The sequence below is a fragment of the Moschus berezovskii genome, chromosome 11 (genome assembly GCF_049115385.1).
Source record: "Moschus berezovskii isolate FMDL1 chromosome 11, NW_MosBer_1.0, whole genome shotgun sequence".
NCBI lineage: Eukaryota > Metazoa > Chordata > Mammalia > Artiodactyla > Moschidae > Moschus > Moschus berezovskii.
The window spans coordinates 58,286,897-58,309,517 of record NC_142470.1 but is presented as its reverse complement, the minus strand read 5'-3'; the positions used below and the strand labels follow the sequence as shown (position 1 = coordinate 58,309,517).

Sequence of the window (22,621 nt, the reverse complement as noted above, 5' to 3'; positions counted from 1 at the left end):
CATGGATCTTTTTCTTCTGTAAACATTTCTGTTGTATCGTATTTCAAGAATTTAGTACTTTAAGGCATTAGACTTGCTGAGTACTATGTCTGCCTATTTATCCAAATTATTTCCTTGACTGACAGCTTTTTTCAGCCATGAGTTCTCCAGTTTTCCTTTTTAAATTTTTTTTTAAATTTATTTACTCATGAATTTACTTACTTGGCTGTGCCAGATCTTAGCTGCAGCATGTGAACTCTTAGTTGTGGCATGCAGAATCTTTAGCTGCAGCAAGTGGGATCTAGTTCCCTGACTAGGGATTGAACCCCAGCCCCCAGCATTGGGAGAATGGGGTCTTAGCCATTGGACAATCATGGAAGTCTCTCCAGTTTTCCTGATAGCATGTGTAGATTATTACCCGAATTTCTCTAAAGTCATCAAGTTTCTGTTTATGTCAACACTTAGTTTTATTTTTATCTATAGCATTTTAATTTGAATTTCAGTCCTTGCTTATGTTTTGAGAGCTCCAACTATCTACTAAAACCTGAAGACACAGTGTGTTTCGTCTTATCAATGTTCTTTTGATTTCAGCATTTAGGGCTACTGCCTGTCATTTTCCATGGTGACTATTTTATTTATGACATAACCTCTGGTCAGAAGTCATGATCCTTGTATAGGCTATTTAGGGTAACTTCCCATATGAATGAGACTCTCTTTTCTTCCCTTTTTATCCCATTCCATTATAATGAGAGCTCTAAGAAATACTCTTGTCCAAGCTCAGTATCTGTTTTCTTGGTACCTGGGAACCATCAGTGCTACTTCAAGTAGTCATCCTTTTACTGAAAGTACAGACTCCAGCATATTTGAAGAGGAATATTCTTTGGTCTACTCTGTCAATAGTTTTCTTACTGCTACAGTGGATTGGTTTAATTGTCATAAGCTTACCTTAAGAGACATCATTTTGGGCTTCCCTGGTGGTCTAGTGGTTAAGAATTGGCCTTCCAAAGCAGGGAGTGTGGGTTCAATCCCTGGTGACAGAACTGTGATCCCACATGAGGGTCAACTAAGCCCCAAGCCTCAGCTAATGAGCCTGAGCACTCTAGAACCTGTGCTCCGCAACAGGAGAAGCCTGAGCAACACACTTAGACAAAAAAAAAAAAAAAGACTGCACACCACAACAAAGACCCTGCACAGCCAAAAAACCCAGCACAGACAAAAAAAAGAAACATCACATTACTTATGGTTCCATTTGTCAACTCGAAATGCTGCTTTGTCCACTTATAATTCATAATCTTGAGCAAATTGAAAATAATCAATAATATACCAGAGAAATGCATATCAAAGCCACAATGAGGTACCATCTCACCCTGGTCGGAATGGCTGCTATCAAGAAGTCTACAAACAATAAATGCTGGAGAGGGTGCAGAGAAAAGGGAACTGTCTTATACTGTTGGCAGGAATGCAAACTAGTACAGCCACTATGGAGAACAGTGTGGAGATTCCTTAAAAAACTGGAAATAGAATTGCCATACAACCCAGCAATCCCACTACTGGGCATACACACCAAGGAAACCAGAATTGAAAGAGACACATGCATCCCAATGTTCATCACAGCACTGTTTACGATAGCCAGGACATGGAATCAACCTAGATATCCATGGGCAGACGAATGGATAAGAAAGTTGTGGTACATATACACAATGGAATATTACTCAGCTATGAAAAAGAATGCATTTGTATCAGTTCTAACGAGGTAGATGAAACTGGAGCCTATTATACAGAGTGAAGTAAGTCAGAAAGAAAAACACCAATACAGTATATTAACACATATATATGGAATTTAGAAAGATGGTAACGATGACCCTACATACAAAACAGCAAAAGAGACACAGATGTAAAGAACAGACTTTTGGACTCTGTGGGAGAAGGCGAGGGTGGGATGATTTGAGAGAATAGCATTGAAACATGTATATTACCATATGTGAAATAGAGCACCAGTCCAGGTTCGATGCATGAGACAGGACGCTCAGGGCTGGTGCACTGGGATGACCCTGAGGGATGGGATGGGGAGGGAGGTGGGAAGGGGATTCAGGATGGGGGACACATGTACACCCATGGCTGATTCATGTCAATGTATGGCAAAAACCACTACAATATTGTAAAGTAATTAGCCTCCAATTAAAACAAATTAATTAATTTTTCAAAAAAGGAAATAATAATAGTTTTTAAATATTTTAACAGCTTAGTTTTAACATTAAAACTAATCAAAACTTATAACAACAATAAGAATTACAATTATAAAATGAGTTAGAATGATGACTCAGCACATACAAAAATGAACTGAACTGTAGTTTTCCCCCCACCAATTTTCATACCTTTTCATAATGCATCTTTTGGGGCCATGATACTATTTATTAAATAATGCTATCCTTTAAAAACAAAATAATTCCAAGAAAGTGTTTATATCTGTTCAGGAACATTGTACATTACAAATGCTAATTTGTTGTTAACACAAAAGTAAAATGAGTTAACTTCTGTTAACTTTTAACTTTGCTGAAGTTAAATGAGTTGACTTCTGACTATACTGATGTTTGCACTCCAGTACTCTTGCCTAGAAAATCCCATGGATGGAGGAGCCTGGTAGGCTGCAGTCCGTGGGGTCGCTAAGGGTCGAACACGACTGAGCGACTTCACTTTCACTTTTCACTTTCACACATTGGAGAAGGAAATCGCAACCCACTCCAGTGTTCTTGCCTGGAGAATCCCAGGGAAGGGGGAGCCTGGTGGGCTTCCGTCTATGGGGTCTCACAGAGTCGGACACGACTGAAGTGACTTAGCAGCAGCAGCAGCATACTGATGTTTGTACTATCCAAAAAACTTGGATGCAAACTGTTCTTTAAATATGAGATTCATGTAAACTTTGGAAACAAGCCTTTAAAACATTTTAATCAAAAATGTTATCATGGATCTACTGTATAGCACAAGGAACTATATTCAATATCTTATAACAACCTATAATAGAAAAGAATCTGAAAAAGAATAGACTGTATGTATATTTATAACTGAATCACTTTGCTGTATATATGTAACATTGTATATCAACTATATGTCAATGTAAAAAAATCTTTTTTAAACCTCTCAGCAGCAGCTTACCACTCAAAATATAAATGTGAGAGAGGAAAACAAGACAAAGCTACCTTGGGTGGCTATTATGCTTATACTCTCTCATCTTTTTTTTCCTCCTTTCTATCTGGAGAGGTTGCAAAGTTACAGCAACACTTCCCAGAATTCATTGCAATTGGGTCTGGATGCGAAACCATGTTTAGAGGAACTGATATGGGATTTGGGAGGTTGACCCCAACACCATCTTTCTATTCTCTTTTGAATATTTTGTCTGCTGGTGAGCAAGGTCATGGAAGTGTGACATTTGGGGGCAGGAGCATTTCCAGTATCAAAAGTCTTGAATTTGGCTTTCTAATCCCTGGACAGCAATTTATTCCTGAATGTGTGTTCTTGAACTCTGAGCTTCCAAACCAGCTTCAAGTTGCCTTTAGCATCAACTATTGAGAATAACTTCTAAATTTTTCAAGGCCCAATTCAAAACCTACTTCTTTAGTCCTACATACGATTTTTAAGGACCTAATTCCCTGTGTAAAATCCCCTGGAAAAGAAAGTAGAGGTGGGTAGGATCTAATTTATTCTGCCAAAGAGGGGCTTCTCTGTACCTGCACCTGCTTGTGTCCTCTATATCTTCAGGAACCCTGAGAGTGTGGTACATACACACACACACACACACACACACACACACACACTCACACGTGTAGGTTTGTCCTCTTAACCCCATGATTTAAACTGCCAGGTCGGTGGTTAATAAGGATGTGGCTGAAGCTTTGAAGAGTAGATCAGTCTTAGAGGTGACAAATATCTTAGAAGTACAAATGCTCGTCCTTCCCACCACCTCCCCTATCTGTTAATAGATAGAACCTCTCCGTGTCCTTTATTAACGTGTCTCAGCAAGCCCCTGACCCTTGGAGCACTGTCTTCAAGGACACCCTTATACAATAGGCTACAGAATCACTTCCATTTTCCATGTCAGCCCGTGGCTATATTAGTTTCTCTTGTTGCTATGACAGTTATCACAAACATAGTGCCTTAAAACCACACCCATATAGACCCTCCAGGGAGCTCAGGGCTTCTAGGGTATGAGCCACTCATCTCCTTGCATGGCCCTTTAATAAACCTTTCTCTGCTCCAAACTCACAAACAAGCAAGCAAAAAACACCGATTTAATGATCCAACAACTCTGTAGGTCAGAAGTCTGAATGGGTTCAATTGGTTCCTCTGCTGTGGGTCTCATGAGGCCAAAATCAAGATGTTGGCTGGGTGGACTCTTACCTGGGAAGAATCCACTTCCAAAGTCATTCAGGTTATTTGCAGAATTCAGTTCCCCGTGGTTGTAGGACTGAAGTTTTCTTTTCCTTGCTGGCTGTCATCTGAAGTTCATTCTCAGCTTCTAGAGGCCACTGGCATTTCCTGACTCATGGCGCTCTCTGTCCTCAAAATCAGCAATAGCAGATCAAGCCTTTCTCATGCTTTGAATCCCTCTGAGGCGCTCTCTGCCTCATCTTCCTGTCTTTAACTTGACACACACTTACTGACATAGATACACAGGCCATCCTGCCTGTTCTTTCTTCTTCTCTCCTTGGGTCCCCATTTCAGCACCTACATTTGGGCAGTCCCTCCTTTGCTTTATTATCCATGAGTTTATGATTATGCGTTTTAATTTTATTTATGAACTGCATGAGGGAATTTGCATTTTTTTTAATGAAATGTATAAGGAAAACAAATAAAAGCTTCCACTGTCCCACCTTCCCATAGTCTCTCTCCTCAGAGAAAACTACTGCTAAAACTCTTTTTTCTCTTTCCGTACAAGCATAGCACATGCCCATTGTTCCATTCTCAATTATGAAATGTAAAGCATATTAAGAAATGTGCACAAAACAAAATGGACAATTGTTTATTAGGAAGCAAATAGGTGCATAATCACAACCCAGGCCAAGAATGCTGCCTGCACCCAGAAGCATCCTAACTTCCAGACCCTCCTCCCCTAAGCTAATACTACCCTAGTGAAGTCACTCAGTCATGTCTGACTCTTTGTGACCCCATGAACACCAGGCTTCTCCGTCCATGGAGAACAGTTCTAGGCAAGAGTACTGGAGTGGGCTGCCATCTCCTTCTCCAGGGAATCTTCCCAACCCAGGGATCGAATCCAGGTCTTCCACATTGTAGACAGACGCTTTACCGTCTGAGCCACCAGGGAAGTCCAATACTACCCTAACCTTAATGATAATCCCATCCTTGCTTCTCTATAGTTTTACCATCTGAGCACATACTCTTAAACATGATAGTTCTCTCTTCGCTGGTTTTGAAACATGTATAAATAAATCACAAACAATGGATCTCTCATGTGACTGTTTTGGGGGAGCACGCTGCATGGCATCCTAGTTCCCCAACCAGGGATCGATTCCATCCCCCCTGCATTGGAAGCATGGAGAACCATAGGAACACCAAGGAAGCTCCGTATCTGACTTCTTTTAATTAGCCTTAAGGTATGTGAGATTTACCCACGTTGTTGTGTGTATGAAGAGTTTGTTCCTTTCCATTGCTGAGTACCATTCCCTTGCATGAATATGCCCTACTTCATCCATTCTCCATTGATGGTTGTGTGAGTTGTCATCAGTTCTGACCTACAGATATACACTGAATTCCTTCCTTTTTCCCCACTTTACTGAGATATAATTAAAGTATATTCACCAGCTGCACACTTTCTATCACTTTTGACACATGTATATATGTGTGAAAATATCATGGCCGTTGAGAAAGTGAATGTGTTCATCACCATCTTGTGTCCTTTTGGGTAGATGAATGGATGGATAGAAGGGAGGGATAGGGGGATGAATGGATAGATGGATGAATGGCAGACAGACTGGAAGGAGCCTCATGTGGCATAATTTCCTTTTACTATTTTGAATGTGGGCTTCCCTCGTGGCTCAGACAGTAAGGAATCCACCTGCAATGCAGGTGATAAGGGTTTGATCACTGGGTCAGGAAGATCCCCTGGAGAAGGGAATGGCTACCCACTCCAGTATTCTTGCCTGGAGAATTCCATGAACAGAAGAGCACAGACTACAGTCCATGAGGTCACATAGGATCAGAAATGCCTGAGCACCTAACACACACACATCTTGGATGTACTTCCCTCAATATCTCCTATAAATTGATGTTATAGTGATAGTTCATGCATAAGCTGATTCTGTGGACCCACCCTGGTACCTGGGAAGCCTGCTGACACTGGAAGCTTGACTGGTGCTTGATAAATTACAAGCCTGCCTTGCTTTGTGTCTCAGACGGAAGCTCCTGAACACACCGCTCTGGCCAATGAAAGGCAGATCAGATGGAGAGGACAGACTCTGGAACCTCTCCTGCTTGTTGCTGATCAGAGCTCAGGACGCACTCCTAACCACACAGCCACCACCATCTGAGTCACACTTCAGGGTGTGATACAAAAGAGAGATTAGCAATCTCTCACGGACTCAGCAGACGTCATCTGGATTGCCCATGACCAGTTTCTCAAGCTCCCAGGCCGCAAGAGAGGCCCAGTCTTCACTGAGGCCTCTCTCTCAGAAATTCATTTTCTTAACATCACCCTTTCTCCCTTGTATCCACCTTTTACTCATCTTCACATCACTTCACAGTCACTGGCAACTTCCATCTCTGGCTTCTAAGGTTGATGAGACCTTGGATCCAGAAACCATTTAAATGGGGTTCTCATAGTCCACTCTGAGCCCTCACCTGGACCCCTTCCCCATCCTCACATCTACTAGCTCCATCCCGGAATCACCCAGTGACTCCAGCTTCTCCTGCAGCTCACTTAGACGGTGACCTCTGCCACTGGGTGACCTGGTACCTGACCCTTGCCATATCCACTGCATGTGGCAGGACAGGGGACACTGTTGTCATTCTTCTGGAATTTTATTCCCCCGCCCAACCTTCCAGGTTTTGGCCTTCAGTCTTCTTACCATTGACTCACACCAGTCGTGCCTCACCACATAACTAAAATTGGATAAAATCTACAGTACCTTGACTTGTTCTCAAATAGCTTCTTATTTGCTAGCATACCTGAGGAGTGAGGGAAGCTCTCCTTTCTTTTGTTTCAATGTTTTTTAAGTATAGAGACAATGGGTGATGATCAAACATAATTCTACCAAGAAATAGCTTCAACCAGTACCATCAGCTGGTCAATACACTACTTGTCTTTAGATTTTTTTTAATTATTACTCACTGTGAGTAAATTTGAAAGGGTGACATTTATGCATCACAGGACTCCTACAAATTGCCCTCCAGCTATTTCTGTGACTCGATCACTTACAAGTCAGGCCAACTGCAGTGTGTGTGGCCACACTGGGTATCACCTTTTCCCGAGGGTACTTAGTGATGGGTACGGTTCCTTCTGGGCTTTCCAGGTGGCACTCGTTGTAAAGAACCCACCTGCCAAAACAGGAGACTTAAGAGATGCTAGTTTGATCCCTAGGTTCTGAAGATACCCTGAAGAAGGTCATGGCAACCCACTCCAGTATTCTTGCCTGGAGAATCCCATGGACAGAGGAGCCTGGTGGGCTATAGTCCATGGGGTTGCAAAGAGTGGGACATGGCTAAGGTAACTTAGCACAGCACAGCTGTTTGTTCTGCACTGCCACCAGGGCCTGCTGGCTGCCATCTCTGCCAGGGGTTCAAAGCTGGGCCCCTGGGATCCCAAAGCACCAAGGGTTCTATCCTAAAGTGAGGAAAAGCTCTTGCACCACTATGGCTTCTCCATCTTTTAGGAGACATGAACCAGCATGTCCCAGGTCTTTTATGTTTTATTTTAACTTATCTGGCTTCATCGGGTCTTAGCTGTGGCGTGTGGGATCTTTGTTGCATCACGTGGGACCTTTCGTTACAGTGATCATGCTCCTTAGTTGCGATACACGGGCTCCAGAGTGCAGGGGGTTCAGCAGTCATGGCGCATGGGCTTAGTTGCTCTGAGGCAGGCGGGATCTTAGTTCCAGGGATCAATCCAGTGTCCCCTACACTGGAGGGGAGGTGTATTCTTAACCAACTCAATGAACATTAATTTGAGAAAATTCTGAGAGACAGTGGAGGACAGAGGAGCTTGGTGTGCTACAGTCAGTGAGGTCTCAAAGAGGCACACAACTTAGCAACTGAACAACAGAAAGCCATCTGCCAACTGACAACTTTTGATAAGAACACGGAAAACCTGAGTTCACTTGACAAAATTAGGCCACCTGTATGAAAAGAGAAGGGAGTGGTGGAATTTCAAGTGTTTACTCAACTCACAGGAAAAGCCTAGTGATTACCTACGTGCTATTGCAACATTCTTCAAATTTGTTCTGGAAACCGAGTCGGGTCAAGCTCACCGCATCCTAGGCTGGAAGAAATGGTCAACATGGTCAGGTTCTTCATTTTCCTGTCACCAGCCATTTCCAACATACGCAGAATATTCTCATCCTGCTGTTCCTAAGGACACATGACCAGGTTATTAACTATGCTGAACATTTATCCTAAGTTACAAGGGAACCCAAAACTCCATTGCTTGAGAAAGGCAGCATTTGTGGAGATAGCTCAGACTGCCTAGGTTCAAACCTCAAATCTGACAAGGCTGTGGGAGCTTGGCATGTCTTTTCATCTCTCCGTGTCTCAACCTCCATGTTTGCAAGACTGGCTTCAGAATCAATATGTGGGAAGCATTTAGCATTGGAAACACAGTTTCTCCACATCACTGTCTTCCTGACCTTGCTGTGACATCAGGCCACCAAACAAGCAACCAAACGCTAAGCAGCCAACGGAAGCTACAAGACCTGCCCTCTCTTGTTTATCTGCAGTTATACTTGTCCAAATAAAACACTGAAGGGAGTTCAACTTCTGGCCTAGCACCATGAGCTGCTCCCCAGAGAAACTGGTGAAAATCGTTTCAAAAACAACAATTTAAAGTCTCTAGAAATTGACCTAGAGAGCAAATGAAAAACAAAAATGTGTTCAAAAAAATCTATTGGATATCCCTGGTGGTACAGTGAATAAGAATCCTCCTGCCAATGTAGGGGACACAGGTTCAATCCCTGGTCTGGGAAGATTGCACATGTAGCAGGCAACTAACGTCCATGCACTGAAACTGTTAGGGAAAGCACACTGAATGAAACTGCCCACCCTGGCCAGGCTCTATAGTAACCATTTGCAGGAGTTGTTTTACGACAGGAGGTCCTGGTAAGGAACACAGAACTAATAAGCCTCCACCAAGTGGAAGAGTTCGGGAAAGGTCAAAAAGAGACTCCACATGTCTGACCACCTCCTGGAATCATCCTCACTGGCATCCGTCTTGGACGAACAAGGCTTGCACCACCAGGAAGGACTCTGAGCCTGAATGATTGGCTAAAGACAACCCAGAAACTAATCCCATCACCATAAAACCCGAGACTGTTAGCCGCATGGCAGAGCAGTTCTCCTGGGTTCCCTTACCCTGATGCTCTCTCCCCCTTTCCCAATAAAATCTCTTGCTTCGTCAGCACATGTGTCTCCTCGGAAAACTCATTTCCGAGTATTAGACAAGAGCCCAGTTTTGGGCCCTGGAAGGGGTCCCCCTTCCTGCAACAAAACTACTGAAGCTTGTGCACCTAGAACCCGAGTTCTGCGACAGGAGAAGCCACCGCAATGAGAAGCCTGTGTACTGCAATGATAGTAACCCCCGCACATCACAACTAGAGAAAAACTTTGCACAGCAATGAAGACCCAGCACAGCCAAAAATAAATAAAATAAATAAATAAATTATTCCCCCCCAAAAGAAAATCTTGTAAAATTCAGTAAAAACTACACAAGTCTGTGGTATCTGAAGCAAAACTCACCTTCTCCCCCCTCTTCCCAGCTCTGTGAGATGGTAGCTTCCCTGGTGGTACAATGAATAAGAATCCACTCCAGACTGGTACAGACAAGAATGTTGCCACCAAAGCCTTGGCTTTCTCTGCCCCTGACTGAGACTCCATGTTGAGTGTGGCATGAATGAAAATACTGAGGCCACAGTTTCCTTTTGCTCCAGTTCATGGAAAGCAGGAAATTCCTAAAGGAGAGCAAAACCTGGGGATTCTGCCCACCTTCTCCACTGAGCACTCAGCTCCCAGAGTAGAGGTGTCACAAAGAGAGAAGCACCTCATTGTCCCCACCTCCAGCACCCAAGCCTTGGCTCAGAGATTTGTGCCAAAAGAAAGAAGCAAACTAGGAACAGAGAGCTCCAAATCCCACCCTAAAAAAACTGACCTCAATACCCCAGTGTTCATTGCAGCATTATTTACAATAGCTAGGACAGGGAACCAACCTAGATGTCCATCAACAGATGAATGGATAAAAAAGCTGTGGTACATATACACAATGGACTATTACTCAGCCATAAAAAAGGAGTGCTGAATAATAGAGCCATAAAAAGTTCTAATGAGGTGAATGAACCTAGAGTCTATTATACAGACTGAAGTAAATCAGAAAGAGAAAACAAATATCGTATATAAATGCATGTATATGGAATCTAGAAAGATGGTACTAATTAACCTATTTGCAAGGAAGCAATGGAAACACAGACAGACAACAGAATTCTGAATACAGGAGAGGGTGGGACGAATGGAGGGCGTAGCATGGAAACATACACACTACTGTATGTAAAACAGATAGCCAGTGGGAATTTGCTGTGTGGCTCAGGGAGCTCAAACTGGGGCTCTGTGACAGCCTAGAGGGGTGGGATGGAGTGGGAGGTGGGAGGGAGGTTCAAGAGGGAGGGGACAGATGTATGCCTATGGCTGATTCATGTTGATGTATGGCAGAAACCAATACATATTGTAAAGCAATTACTTTCAATTAAAAATTAGATTTTTTACAAAAGAAGAAAAACTGACTTCATTTGGAAAAGAGTGTGGAGAGATTCAAGCTTCAAGGTGCTCTCAAAAACAGTAGAAGTTGTGGTGAAAGACATTTGGAAGGAGAAAGCATCCTTGCAGACATGAAGCTAAACTCTAAGTGTCTAATTTGCTGGAGAGAAAACACAGAAAAAGCTGTGAAGAGACCTCCTTTGATCTGAGAAAAGTCTCCAACATTGACCTCTGGTACAATCCCTATAAAGGATTTGGGTTTTGTTAGACTTCACTGTAAAGCACTTTATCCCCTGGAGCATTGTTGAAAAGAGTAAAGCAGTCAGCCAAGAGCTTGTGGAGATTCACACAAGATGTTTTGAGAGAAAGAGACAAAGAGAACCCTGCCCAAACCTCTGTCATCATAGGATCGTGTGGGCATGCTCAAGGTTGCACCCCTTGAGGTGCAACATCTGAGGCTTCACACTGTCAGGGGTGGAGGGACCTCACTAAAACTATCCAGTCACTAAACAACAAGCAATTCAGCTCTAAAAGACAATAACATACCTGGGGAGGGGAGGGTGAACAGTATGAACAGTAGCCATATTTGCTATAATAATATATGATATTTGCATGTTATCTAAGATACCTAGTTTCCAACAACAGAAGATTAAAAGAAATAAAGAAATAGGAAATAATAGGGAATTCCCTGGTGGTCCTGTGGTTAGGTGCTTTCACTATCAGGGCCTGGATTCGATCCCTGGTCAGGAAACTTAGATCCGAAATGCCAAGCCTGTGTGCTTCAACTAGAGAAACCCCACACACCACAATGAAAACCCAGGGCAGCCAAAAATAAATAAATAAATAAACAAGAGATTCCCTTATGGCTCAGCTGGTAAAAAATCCACCTGCAATGAGGGAGACCTGGGTTCAATCCCTGGGTTGGGAAGATCCCCTGGAGAGGGGAAAGGCTACCCACTCCGGTATTCTGCCCTGGAGAATTCTGTGGAGTATAGTCCATGGGGTCGCAAAGAGTTGGACATGACTGAGCAACTTTCACTTTCATAGACTTTAGAAAAAATAAATAAAGATTGCATGGAAATTGATTACATCAAGAATAGAAAATTCACACACTTATGGCCAAGTAATCTACAACAAAGTAGGCAAGAATGTACAATGGAGAAGACAGTCTCTTCAACAAGAGGTGCTGGGAAAACTGGCCAGCTACATAGAACATTCTCATTCTGTCACATACACAAAAATAAACTCAAATGAATTAAAAAACTAACTGTAAAATCAGATAGAAAATTCCTAGAGGAAAATGTAGGCTGAATACTCTTTGACGATAATTGCAGCAGTATCCTTAAAAAACTAGGAATAAATCTACCACATGACCCAGGAACCCCACTACTGGGCTTATACGCTGAGAAAACCATAACTGAAAAAAATACATGTACTCCGATGTTCACAGCAGTACTGTTTACAATAGCTAGGACACGGAAGCAACCTAGACATCCACAACAGATGAATGGATAAAGGAGATGTAGTACATCCATACAATGGAATATTACTCAGCCATAAAAAAGAACAAATTTGAGTCAGTCCTAGTGAGGTGGATGAACCTAGAGCCTGTAATAGAGAATGAAGTAAGTCAGAAAGAGGAAAACAAATATAGTATATTGGTATATTGACACATATACATGGAATCTAGAAAAATGATATTGATGAACCTATTTGCAAGGAAAGAATGGAAATGCAGACGTGGATAATGGACTTGTGGACACAGAGCTGGAGGGGGAGGGTGGGCTGAATGGAGAAAGTAGCATCAACGTGTATATGCTATCAGGTGTTGCTATCTAGTGCAGAAAGCCTTGTCTGTCACTGTGATGACCAGGAGGGATGGGATAGGGGGAGAGAAGGGAGACTAGGGAAGAAGGGTATGTATGTATACTTCTGGCTGATCTGCATTGTTGTAAGGCAGAAACCAACACAAAAGTGTAAAATTTTAAATTAAAGATAGAATAGAAAATTACAGTCCTCGTTTTTTGGATCCATCTCCTAGAGTAATGGGGAAAAAAGCAAAAATAAACAAATGGGACCTAATTAAACTTAAAATTGATGGCAGAGCAAAAGAAACCCTAAGCAAAATGAAAAGACAACCTATGGAATGGGAGAAAATATTTGTAAATGATGCAAACAACAAGAGTTTAATTTCCAAGATATACAAACAGATTACACAGCTCAATGAAAAAAAAAAAAACTGAATCAAAAAGTGAGCATAGGGCCTAAATAGACATTTTCCCAAAGAAGTCACACAGATGGCTAACAGGTACAAGGAAACTTGCTCAACATCACTAATTATTAGAGAAATGCAACTCGATACTACAGTGAGGAATCACCTCACACTGGTCAGAATTTATTGTCGATGTTCAGTTGCTAAGTCGTGTCTGGCTATTTGCCACTCCATGGACTGAAGCATGCCAGGCTTCCCTGTCCTTCACTGTCTCCCAGAGTTTGTTCAAATTAATGCCCATTCAGTGTGTGACACTATCCAACCATCTTATCCTCTGTTGAACCCACTACCTCCTTTCCTGAATCTTTCCCATCATCAGGGTCTTTTCCAAGGAGTCGGATCTTCGCATCAGGAGGCCAAAGTATTGGTGTTTCAGCTTCAGCATCAGTCCTTCAAATGAATATTCAGAGCTGATTTCCTTTAGGATTGACTGGTTTGATCTCCTTGCTGTCCAAAGGACTCTCAAGACTCTTCTCCAGCACCACATATGAAAGTGTCAATTCCTTGGCTCTCAATCATTTTATGGTCCAGCAGTCATATCATACATGACTACTGGAAAAGCCATAGCTTTGACTATATGGACGGTCAGCAAAGTAGTGTCTCTGCTTTTTAATATGCTGTTTAGGTTTGTCATAGCTTTCCTTCTAAGGTGGTAGTGATTTAGTTGCTAAGTCGTGTCCGACTCTTGAAACCCCATGGACTGTAGCCTGCCAGGCTCCTCTGTCCATTGGATTCTCCAGGCAAGAATACTAGAGTGGGTTGCCATTTCCTTCTCCAGGGGATCTTCCCAATCGAGGGATCAGCCACGGGTCTCCTGCATTGCAGACAGATTCTTTATCGACTGAGCTGCAAGGGAAGCCCTTCCAAGGAGCAAGCGTCTTTTAATTTCATGGCTATAGTCACCATCCACAGTGATTTTGGAGCCCAGGAAAAGAAAATCTGTCACTGCTTCAACTTTTTCTCCTTCTATTTGCCATGAAGTGATAGGACCGGATGCCGTGATCTTAGTTTTTTGAATGTTGAGTTTTAAGCCAACTTTTTCACTCTCCTCTTTCACCCTCATCAAGAGGTACTTTAGTTCCTCTTAACTTTCTGCCATTAGAGTTGTATAATCTCCATATCTGAGGTTGTTGATATTTCTCCCAGCAATCTTGATTCCAACTTATGATTCATCCATCCCAGAATTTCCCATGATGGACTCGATAGAAGTTAAATAAGCCAGGTGACAATATACAGCCTTGACGTATTCCTTTCCTAATTTTGAACCAGTCTGTTGTTTCATGTCTGGTTGCTAACCAGACAGTCCATATAGTCAAAGCTATGGTTTTTCCAATAGTCATGTATGATATGAATGTTGGACAATAAAAATGATTGAGAGCCAAAGAATTGACACTTTCATATTGTGGTGCTGGGGAAGACTTTTGAGAGTCCCTTGGACAGGAGGAGATCGAACCAGTTAATCCTAAAGGAACAGTTCCATGTCTTAACTGTTGCTTCTTGACCTGCATACAGTTTTCTCAGGAGACAGATAGATGGTCTACTATTCCCATCTCTTTAAGAGTTTTCTAAAGTTTGTTGTGATCACACCGTCAAAGGCTTTCTCATAGTAAATGAAGCAGAAGTAGATGTTTTTCGAGAATTCCCTCACTTTTTCTATGATCCAATGAATGTTGGCAGTTTGATCTTTGCCTTTTCTAAATTCAGCTTGTACATCTGGAAGTTCTCAGTTCACATACTCCTGAAGCCTATCTTAAAGGATTTTGAATATTACCTTCTAGCATGTGAAATGTGCGCAAGTGTATAGTGGCTTGAACATTTTTTGGCATTGTCCTTCTTTGGGATTGGAATGAAAACTGACCATTTCCAGTCCTGTGGCCACTCTTTTTTCCAAATTTGGTGGCATATTGAGTGTAGCACTTTAACAGCATCATCTTTTAGGATTTGAAATAGCTCCGCTGTAATTCCATCACCTCCACTAACTTTGTTCATAGTAATGCTCCTTAAGGCCCGCTTGATTTCACACACCATGATTTCTGGCTCTAGGTGAATGACCACACCATTGTGCTTATCTGGGTCACTGAAACCTTTTTTGTAGAGTTCTTCTGTGTATTCTTGACATCTCTTTTTAATCTCTTCTGCTTCTGTTAGGTCATTACCAATTCTGTTCTTTATTATGCCCATCCTTGCAAGAAATATTCCCTTGGTATCTCTAGTTTTCTTGAAGAGATCTCTAATCTTTCCCATTCTACTGTTTTCATCTATTTCTTTGCATTGTTCACTTAAGAAGTCTTTCTTATCTCTCCTTGCTGGTCAGAATGGCCATCATCAAAAAGTCTACAAGTAATAAATGCTGGAGAGTGTATAAAAAAAAGGAACCCTCCTATACTGTTGGCTGGAATGGAAATTGGCACAGCCACTATGGAGAACATTATGGATGTTCCTTAAGAAATGAAAAATAGAGTTACCATATAATCCAGTGACCCCACTTCTGAGTATATATCCAGAAAAGACAAAAACTCTAATTCAAAATATAACATGCACCCTAATGTTCATAGAGAACTATTTACAATAGCCTAGGCATGGAAACAACCTAAATGTCCATTAACAAATTAATAGATAAAGAAGATGTCACACACACACACACACACACACACACACACACACATACACACACACACACACACAATGCAATATTCAGTTCAGTTCAGTTCAGTTGCTCAGTCATGTCCAACTCTTTGCGACCCCATGAATCGCAGCACTCCAGGCCTCCCTGTCCATCACCAACTCCCGGAGTTCACTCAAACTCATGTCCACAGAATCGGTGATGCCATCCAGCCATAAAAAAGAATAAAGTAATGCCATTTGCAGCAACATGGATGGACTTCGAGATTATCATACTAAATGTAGTAAGTCAAACAGAGAAAGACAAATTATAATATGATACCACTTATATGTGCAGTTCAAAATATGATACAGCTTTCTGCCCATGAGTAAGCATCTTTGAAGTTTCCCCCCTCCACTGCCATCTAAGTCAGAGTCAAAGTCTGAGTCAGTCTTCCAAAGAGTCAGAAGAGCTGCGGAAGCTCTTCATTGGAGAATTGAGATTTGAAACAACAAATGAAAGTCTGAGGAGCCATTCTGAGCAAAGGGGAACACTCACAGACTGTGTGATAATGAAGGATCTGAACACCACGCCCTCCAGGGGCTTTGGGTCTGTCACACACATCACTGTGGAGGAGGTTAATGCAGCCAGGAGGGCAAGGCCACACAAGACGGATGGAAGATTTGTGGAACCAAAGAGGGCTGTCTCAAGAGAATATTCTCAAGGACCTGGTGCCCATGTAACTGTGAAAAAGATTTTTGTTGGTGGTGTTAAAGAAAACACTGAAGAACATCACCTGAGAGATTATTTTGAACAGTATAGGAAAACCGAAGTGATTAAAATCATGACTGACCGAGGCAGTGGCAAAAGAGAGGCTTTGCGTTCATAACCTTTGATGACATGACTCCATAGATAAGACTGGCATTCAGAAATGCCACACTGTGAATGGCTACAACTGTGAAGTAAGGAAAACCCTATCTAAGCCACAGATCGCTAGTGCTTCATCCAGCCAAAGAGGTCGAAGTGGTTCTGGAAACTTTGCTGATGGTTGTGGAGGTGGTTTTGGAGGGAATGACAATGTTGGTTATGGAGTGGTTGAGGTGTCTTTGGTGGCAGTCATGATGTGGTAGATATGGTGGCAGTGGGGATGGCTATAATGAATTTGGTAATGATGGAAGCAATTTGGAGGTGACAGACACTACAATGATTTTGACAATTATGACAATCAATCTTCAAATTTTGGACTCATGAAAGAAGGAAATTTTGGAGGCAGAAGTTCTAGCCCCTGTGGTGGTGGAGGCCAATACTTTGACAAACCACGAAAGCAAGGTGGCTATGGAGGTTCCCGCAGCAGCAGTAGCTATAGCAAGGGCAGAAGGTTTTAGTTATTGCCAGGAAACAAAGCTTAGCCAGAGAGGAGAGCCAGAGAAGTGACAGGGAAGCTGCAGGTTACAACAGATTTATGAACTCAGCCAAGGACAGTGGTGGCAGGGCCTCCCTGATACAAAGAAGACATGTTTTAGACAATACTCGTCTGTATGGGCAAAAAAACTCAAGAACCAGACTGTAACTAATCATATGTGCATGCCAAATTGCTTCAGTTGTGTCCAACTCTGTGCAACCCTATGGACTGTGGCCCACCAGGCTCCTCTGTCCATGGGGTTCTCCAGGCAAGAGTACTGGAGCAGGTTGCCATGCCCTTCTCCTTGATCAAACCCATGTCTCTTGGCAGGCAGGTTCTTCACCACTAGCGCCACCTGGGAAGCCCTTTGGCTAATTGTTCTGTTCAGTTCAGTTCACTCAGTTGTGTCCAACTCTTTGCAACTCCATGGACTGCAACATGTCAGGTTTCTAGGTACATCACCAACTCCCGGAGATTGCTCAAACTCATATCCATCGAGTCAGTGATGCCATCCAGCCATCTCATCCTCTGTCATCCCCTTCTCCTGCCTCAATCTTTCCTAGTATCAGGGTCTTTTCTAACAAATCAGTTCTTCGCATCAGGCGGCCAAAGTATTTTAGCTTCAACTTCAGCATCAGTCCTTCTAATGAATATTCAGAACTGATTTCCCTTATGATTGACTGGTTTGATTTCCTTACAGTTCAAGGGACTCTCAAGAGTATTCTCCAACACCACAGTTCAAAGCATCAGTTCTTTAACACTCAGCTTTCTTTATAGTCCAACTCTCACATCCATACGTGGCCACTGGAAAAACCATAGCTTTGACTGATTGTATAAAAGGTTAACTTAGTTGCTGTTCTGTGGAAAGTGTAAAGTATGCCAAAAAAGGATTTTAATGTAGGTTTCTTTTATTTTTTGCACCCGTGCTGTTAATTGCTAAATGTAATAGTCTGATCGTGACGCTGAATAAATGTGTCTCTTTTTTTTAAAGTGCCATGTAAAGTTAGTTTACCAAAAGCCATTTTGGTAAACTACCCCAACAGTGTGAAGTTAGAATTCCTTCAGGGTGATCCCAGGTTTAATTCAAAATTTATTTACAACCTGCATTGGTGGAGAAGCTGTTGTCTTCAGAACCTTGATGTAGTTGAACTGACGGTTACTGTGTTGTGACATGAGTTCACCATTAAAAGGTTCACCCACTCAAAGTCACCCAAGGATCAAACCGAGGTCTCCCCAGTTGCACCAGATTCTTTATCATCTGAGACACGAGGGAAGCTCAAGAATACTAGAACAAGTAGCCTATCCCTTCTCTGGGAAATCTTCCTGACCCAAGAATCGAACTGGGGTCTCCTGCATTGCAGGCAGATTCTTTACAAGCTAAGGGCATGGCAACCCACTCCAGCATTCTTGCCTGGAGAATCCCCATGGACAGAGGAGACTGGCAGGCTGCAGTCCATGGGGTTGCAAAGAGTCAGACACAACTGAACAACTAAGCACAGGACAACACAGAAAAAAACCAATGAAACCAAAAACTGGTTCTTTGAAAAAGATCAACAAAAGTAAAAAGTTTATCTAGACTGACCAAGAGAAAAAGAGAAAATTCTCAAATTATTAGAATCAGAAATAGAAGAAGGGACATTATGACTACGGAGAGGAAAAGGATTATCCCTGCTACAAACAGCCTCCAAACGCCTGGGTCCTGCCCACAGGTCAAACTGGAGTCATGTCTTTTTGATGACACCCTTAACACCATCTACGCATTTGCTAAGGCCAGATGACTACAAGTCATTTATTTTCACCTTTAAATAATTTCAAATTTAGAGAAAATTTGCAAGACTAGCACAAAGAGTTTCTGTTAACCTTAACCACATTCCCCACTGTCGGCGTTTTGCCACAGGTGTGTGGTCTGTGTCTTTCTGGGTGCTGTGGTTGCTGTTCAGTCGCTGAGTGGTGTCTGACTCTGTGACCCCATGGACTGTAGCCCTCCCGGTTCCTCTGTCCATAGGATTTGGCAGACAAGAATGCCAGAGTGGGTTGCCATTTCTATCTCCAGTAGATTTCCCAACCCAGGGATTGAACCCGCATTTCCTGCATTGGCAGGGAAGTTCTTTACCACTGAGCCACCAAGGAAGACCCTTTTCTATGTGAACATATCACGATTCCTTCTAAATCATTGGACAGTAAATTGTAGAAAATGGTGCCTTACATCCCCTCTTGATACTTCAGTGTGTATTTCCTTACAAGGACAATCTCATACATAACTTAGTACAACCATCAAAATCAGAAAACTAACATTAACATAATATTAGCATCACAGACTCCAGTCACATTTCATAAATTGTCTCCAAAAGTGTCTTTTATAGGTCTGGATCCCAAACAAGATCATGTATTGCAATTAGATCAATGTGTCTCTTAGTTTTCTTTGATCTGGAGCAGTTCTTCAGTCTTTCCTTGTCTTTCTTGATCTTGGCATTTTTTGAAAAGTATAGGCCAGCTACTATGTAAAATATCAGTTTGAGTTCGTCTGATCTTTCCTGATGATTTATGCTTATCGTCAGAAATGAGTTGTACATTCTTCTCATGGCATTACATCATGAACCCCATGATGCTGACTTGTCCATTCGTAGCATCCCCTGTCTGCTAAGTTTCTCTGCTGTCAAGTTAACTAATAATGGAAGTTGCTTTTTTTTCCTTGGCCATGCCTCAAGGTTTGCAGGATCCTATTTCCCTGACCAGGGATCGAACTCAGGCCCACTGGAGTGAAAGTGCTGAGTCCTAACCACTAGACTGTCAGGGAAAACCCAGAAATTAATTAATTTATTTATTAATTCCAGTGGACTCCATTCTTTCATTGCTGAGAGTGGGAGTTCTATCCCTCGTTCAGGAACTGAGATCCCGCAAGCTGCATGGTACAGCCAAAAAAAAAAAAAATAATCTAATTAATAAGTATTTTGTGAGATAGACTTTATAACGATGTCTACATTTATTTACTGGCATTCTACTATAGGGTAATACTTTCCATTTTCCTTTGCTTATTAATTTATTATTTATATGACTTCATTGGGCTTCCCTGGGAGCTCAACTGGTAAAGGATCTTCCTGCAATGCAGGAGACTCCCGTTCGAGTCCCGGGTCAGGAAGACCCCCTGGAGAAGGGATAGTCTACCCACTCCAGTATTCTTGGGCTTCCCTTGTGGCTCAGATGCTAAAGAATTGGCCCATAATGCAAGAGACCTCGGTTCGAACCCTGGGTTGGGAAGATCCCCTGGGGAAGGAAACAGCTACCTGCTTCAGTATTCTTGCCTGATGGACAGATGAGATTGGCAGTCCATGGGGTCACAAAGAGTCAGACATGACTGAGCAACTTTCACTTTCATGGATTCTAACTTATTCAGTGGGTTATAATCTATTATTGTCATTGTCTTTTTTGATACTCAAATTGCCCCAGATTTCATCATTTGAACTCTTTTTCTGATTGAACTCCTTACTTTCCCCTCTTTGAGCTTCAATCTCTTCCTAAATTTTCATGTCCATTCTCAACCAAATGATTAGGGTGGGCTGGACTCCATCTCAGCCACAGGGATGTAACCTGACTTGGCTTATGCTAATCATTGTATGCCATGCCCCTGGACACATTGGTTGGTTCAAGATGGGCAGCTGACCCCTTTGTGGATAAAAACGGGGAGATGTCTGATGGGATTTCTGGGAAAGAAGTTTCTTTTCCCTTCCAAGGGAGCTACTAAAAGAGAGGCTACCAAAGAACCCTCTGTCTCCTGTTGACACACCGGAAAGATGACAAGTTTTGATCTAATGCAGCCGTTTCTGTGGCCGAGAAGGAAGCTGGCCTGAGGTCAGTTTTAGAATACAGAGGTGGGAAGAAAAAAGAAAACGGTAGGACCACAGGAACGAAGCTCTGCTGACACCACAGATTTCTGGATCATTCTGTGCCTGAAGTTCTGTGGACTGGTTAAGTACTGGTGCCATTAAACTACCTTTTTTATTTAAGCCAGAATGAGCTAAAATTTCAGTTGCTGGAGGGCAAAAATGCCCTAAATAATACACTCCCCCAAAGCAGCAAAAGAAGTCTGCCTGGGAATTCCCTGGAGGTCTAGTGATTAGGACTCCGTGCTTCCACTGCAGGCGGCACGGATTTGAACCCTGGTTAGGGAACTAAGATCCTGCAAGCTTCAGTTCAGTTCAGTCATGTCTGACTCTTTGCGACCCCATGAACCGCAGCACCCCAGGCCTCCCTGTCCATCACCAGCTCCCGGAGTTCACCCAAACCCATGTGCATTGAGTCGGTGATGCCATCCAACCATCTCATCCTCTGTCGTCCCCTTCTCCTCCTGCCTACAATCCCTCCCAGCATTAGAATCTTTTCCAATGAGTCAACTCTTCGCATCAGGTGGCCAAAGTATTGGAGTTTCAGCTTCAGCATCAGTCCTTCCAATGAACACCCAGGACTGGTCTCCTTTAGGATGGACTGGTAGGATCTCCTTGCAGTCCAAGGAACTCGCAAGAGTCTTCTTCAACACCACAGTTCAAAAGCATCAATTCTTCGGCCATCGGCTTTCTTCATAGTCCAACTCTCACATCCATACATGACCACTGGAAAAACCATAGCCTTGACAAGACGGAACTTTGTTGGCAAAGTAATATCTCTGCTTTTTAATATACTGTCTAGGTTGGTCATAACTTTCCAAGGAGTAAGCATCTTAATTTCATGGCTGCAATCAGCATCTGCAGTGATTTTAGAGCCCCCCAAAATAAAGTCAGCCACTGTTCCCACTGTTTCCCCAACTATTTACCATGAAGTAATGGGACCAGATGCCATGATCTTAGTTTTCTGAATGTTGAGCTTTAAGCCAACTTTTTCATTCTCCTCTTTCACTTTCATCAAGAGGCTCTTTAGTTCTTCTACACTTTCTGTCATAAGGGTGGTGTCATCTGCATGTCTGAGGTTATTGATATTTCTCCTGGCAATCTTGATTCCAGCTTGTACTTCCTCCAGCCTGGCGTTCCTCATGATATACTCTGCATATAAGTTAAATAAGCAGAGTGACAGTATACAGCCTTGACATACTCCTTTTCGTATTTGGAACCAGTCCGTTGTTCCATGTCCAGTTCTAACTGTTGTTTCCTGACCTGCATACAGATTTCTCAAGAGGCAGGTCAGATGGTCTGGTATTCCCATCTGTTTCAGAATTTTCCAGAGTTTATTGTGATCCACACAGTCAAAGGCTTTGGCATAGTCAATAAAGCAGAAATAGATGTTTTTCTGGAACTCTCTTGCTTTTTTGATGATCCAGCAGATGTTGGCAAATTGATCTTTGGTTCCTCTGCCTACTCTAAACCCAGCTTGAACATCTGGAAGTTCACAGGTCACATATTGTTGAAGCCTG

The 22,621-nt window shown here is 42.5% G+C and overlaps 2 pseudogenes; both read left to right on the top strand.

The window, feature by feature from the left end:
- The first annotated feature begins 430 nt into the window (after window positions 1–430).
- Window positions 431–22,621, top strand: part of LOC148776147 (putative G protein-coupled receptor 160) — a 47,771-nt pseudogene continuing 25,580 nt past the window's right edge.
- Window positions 15,243–17,203, top strand: LOC129540034 (heterogeneous nuclear ribonucleoprotein A1-like; annotated as a pseudogene).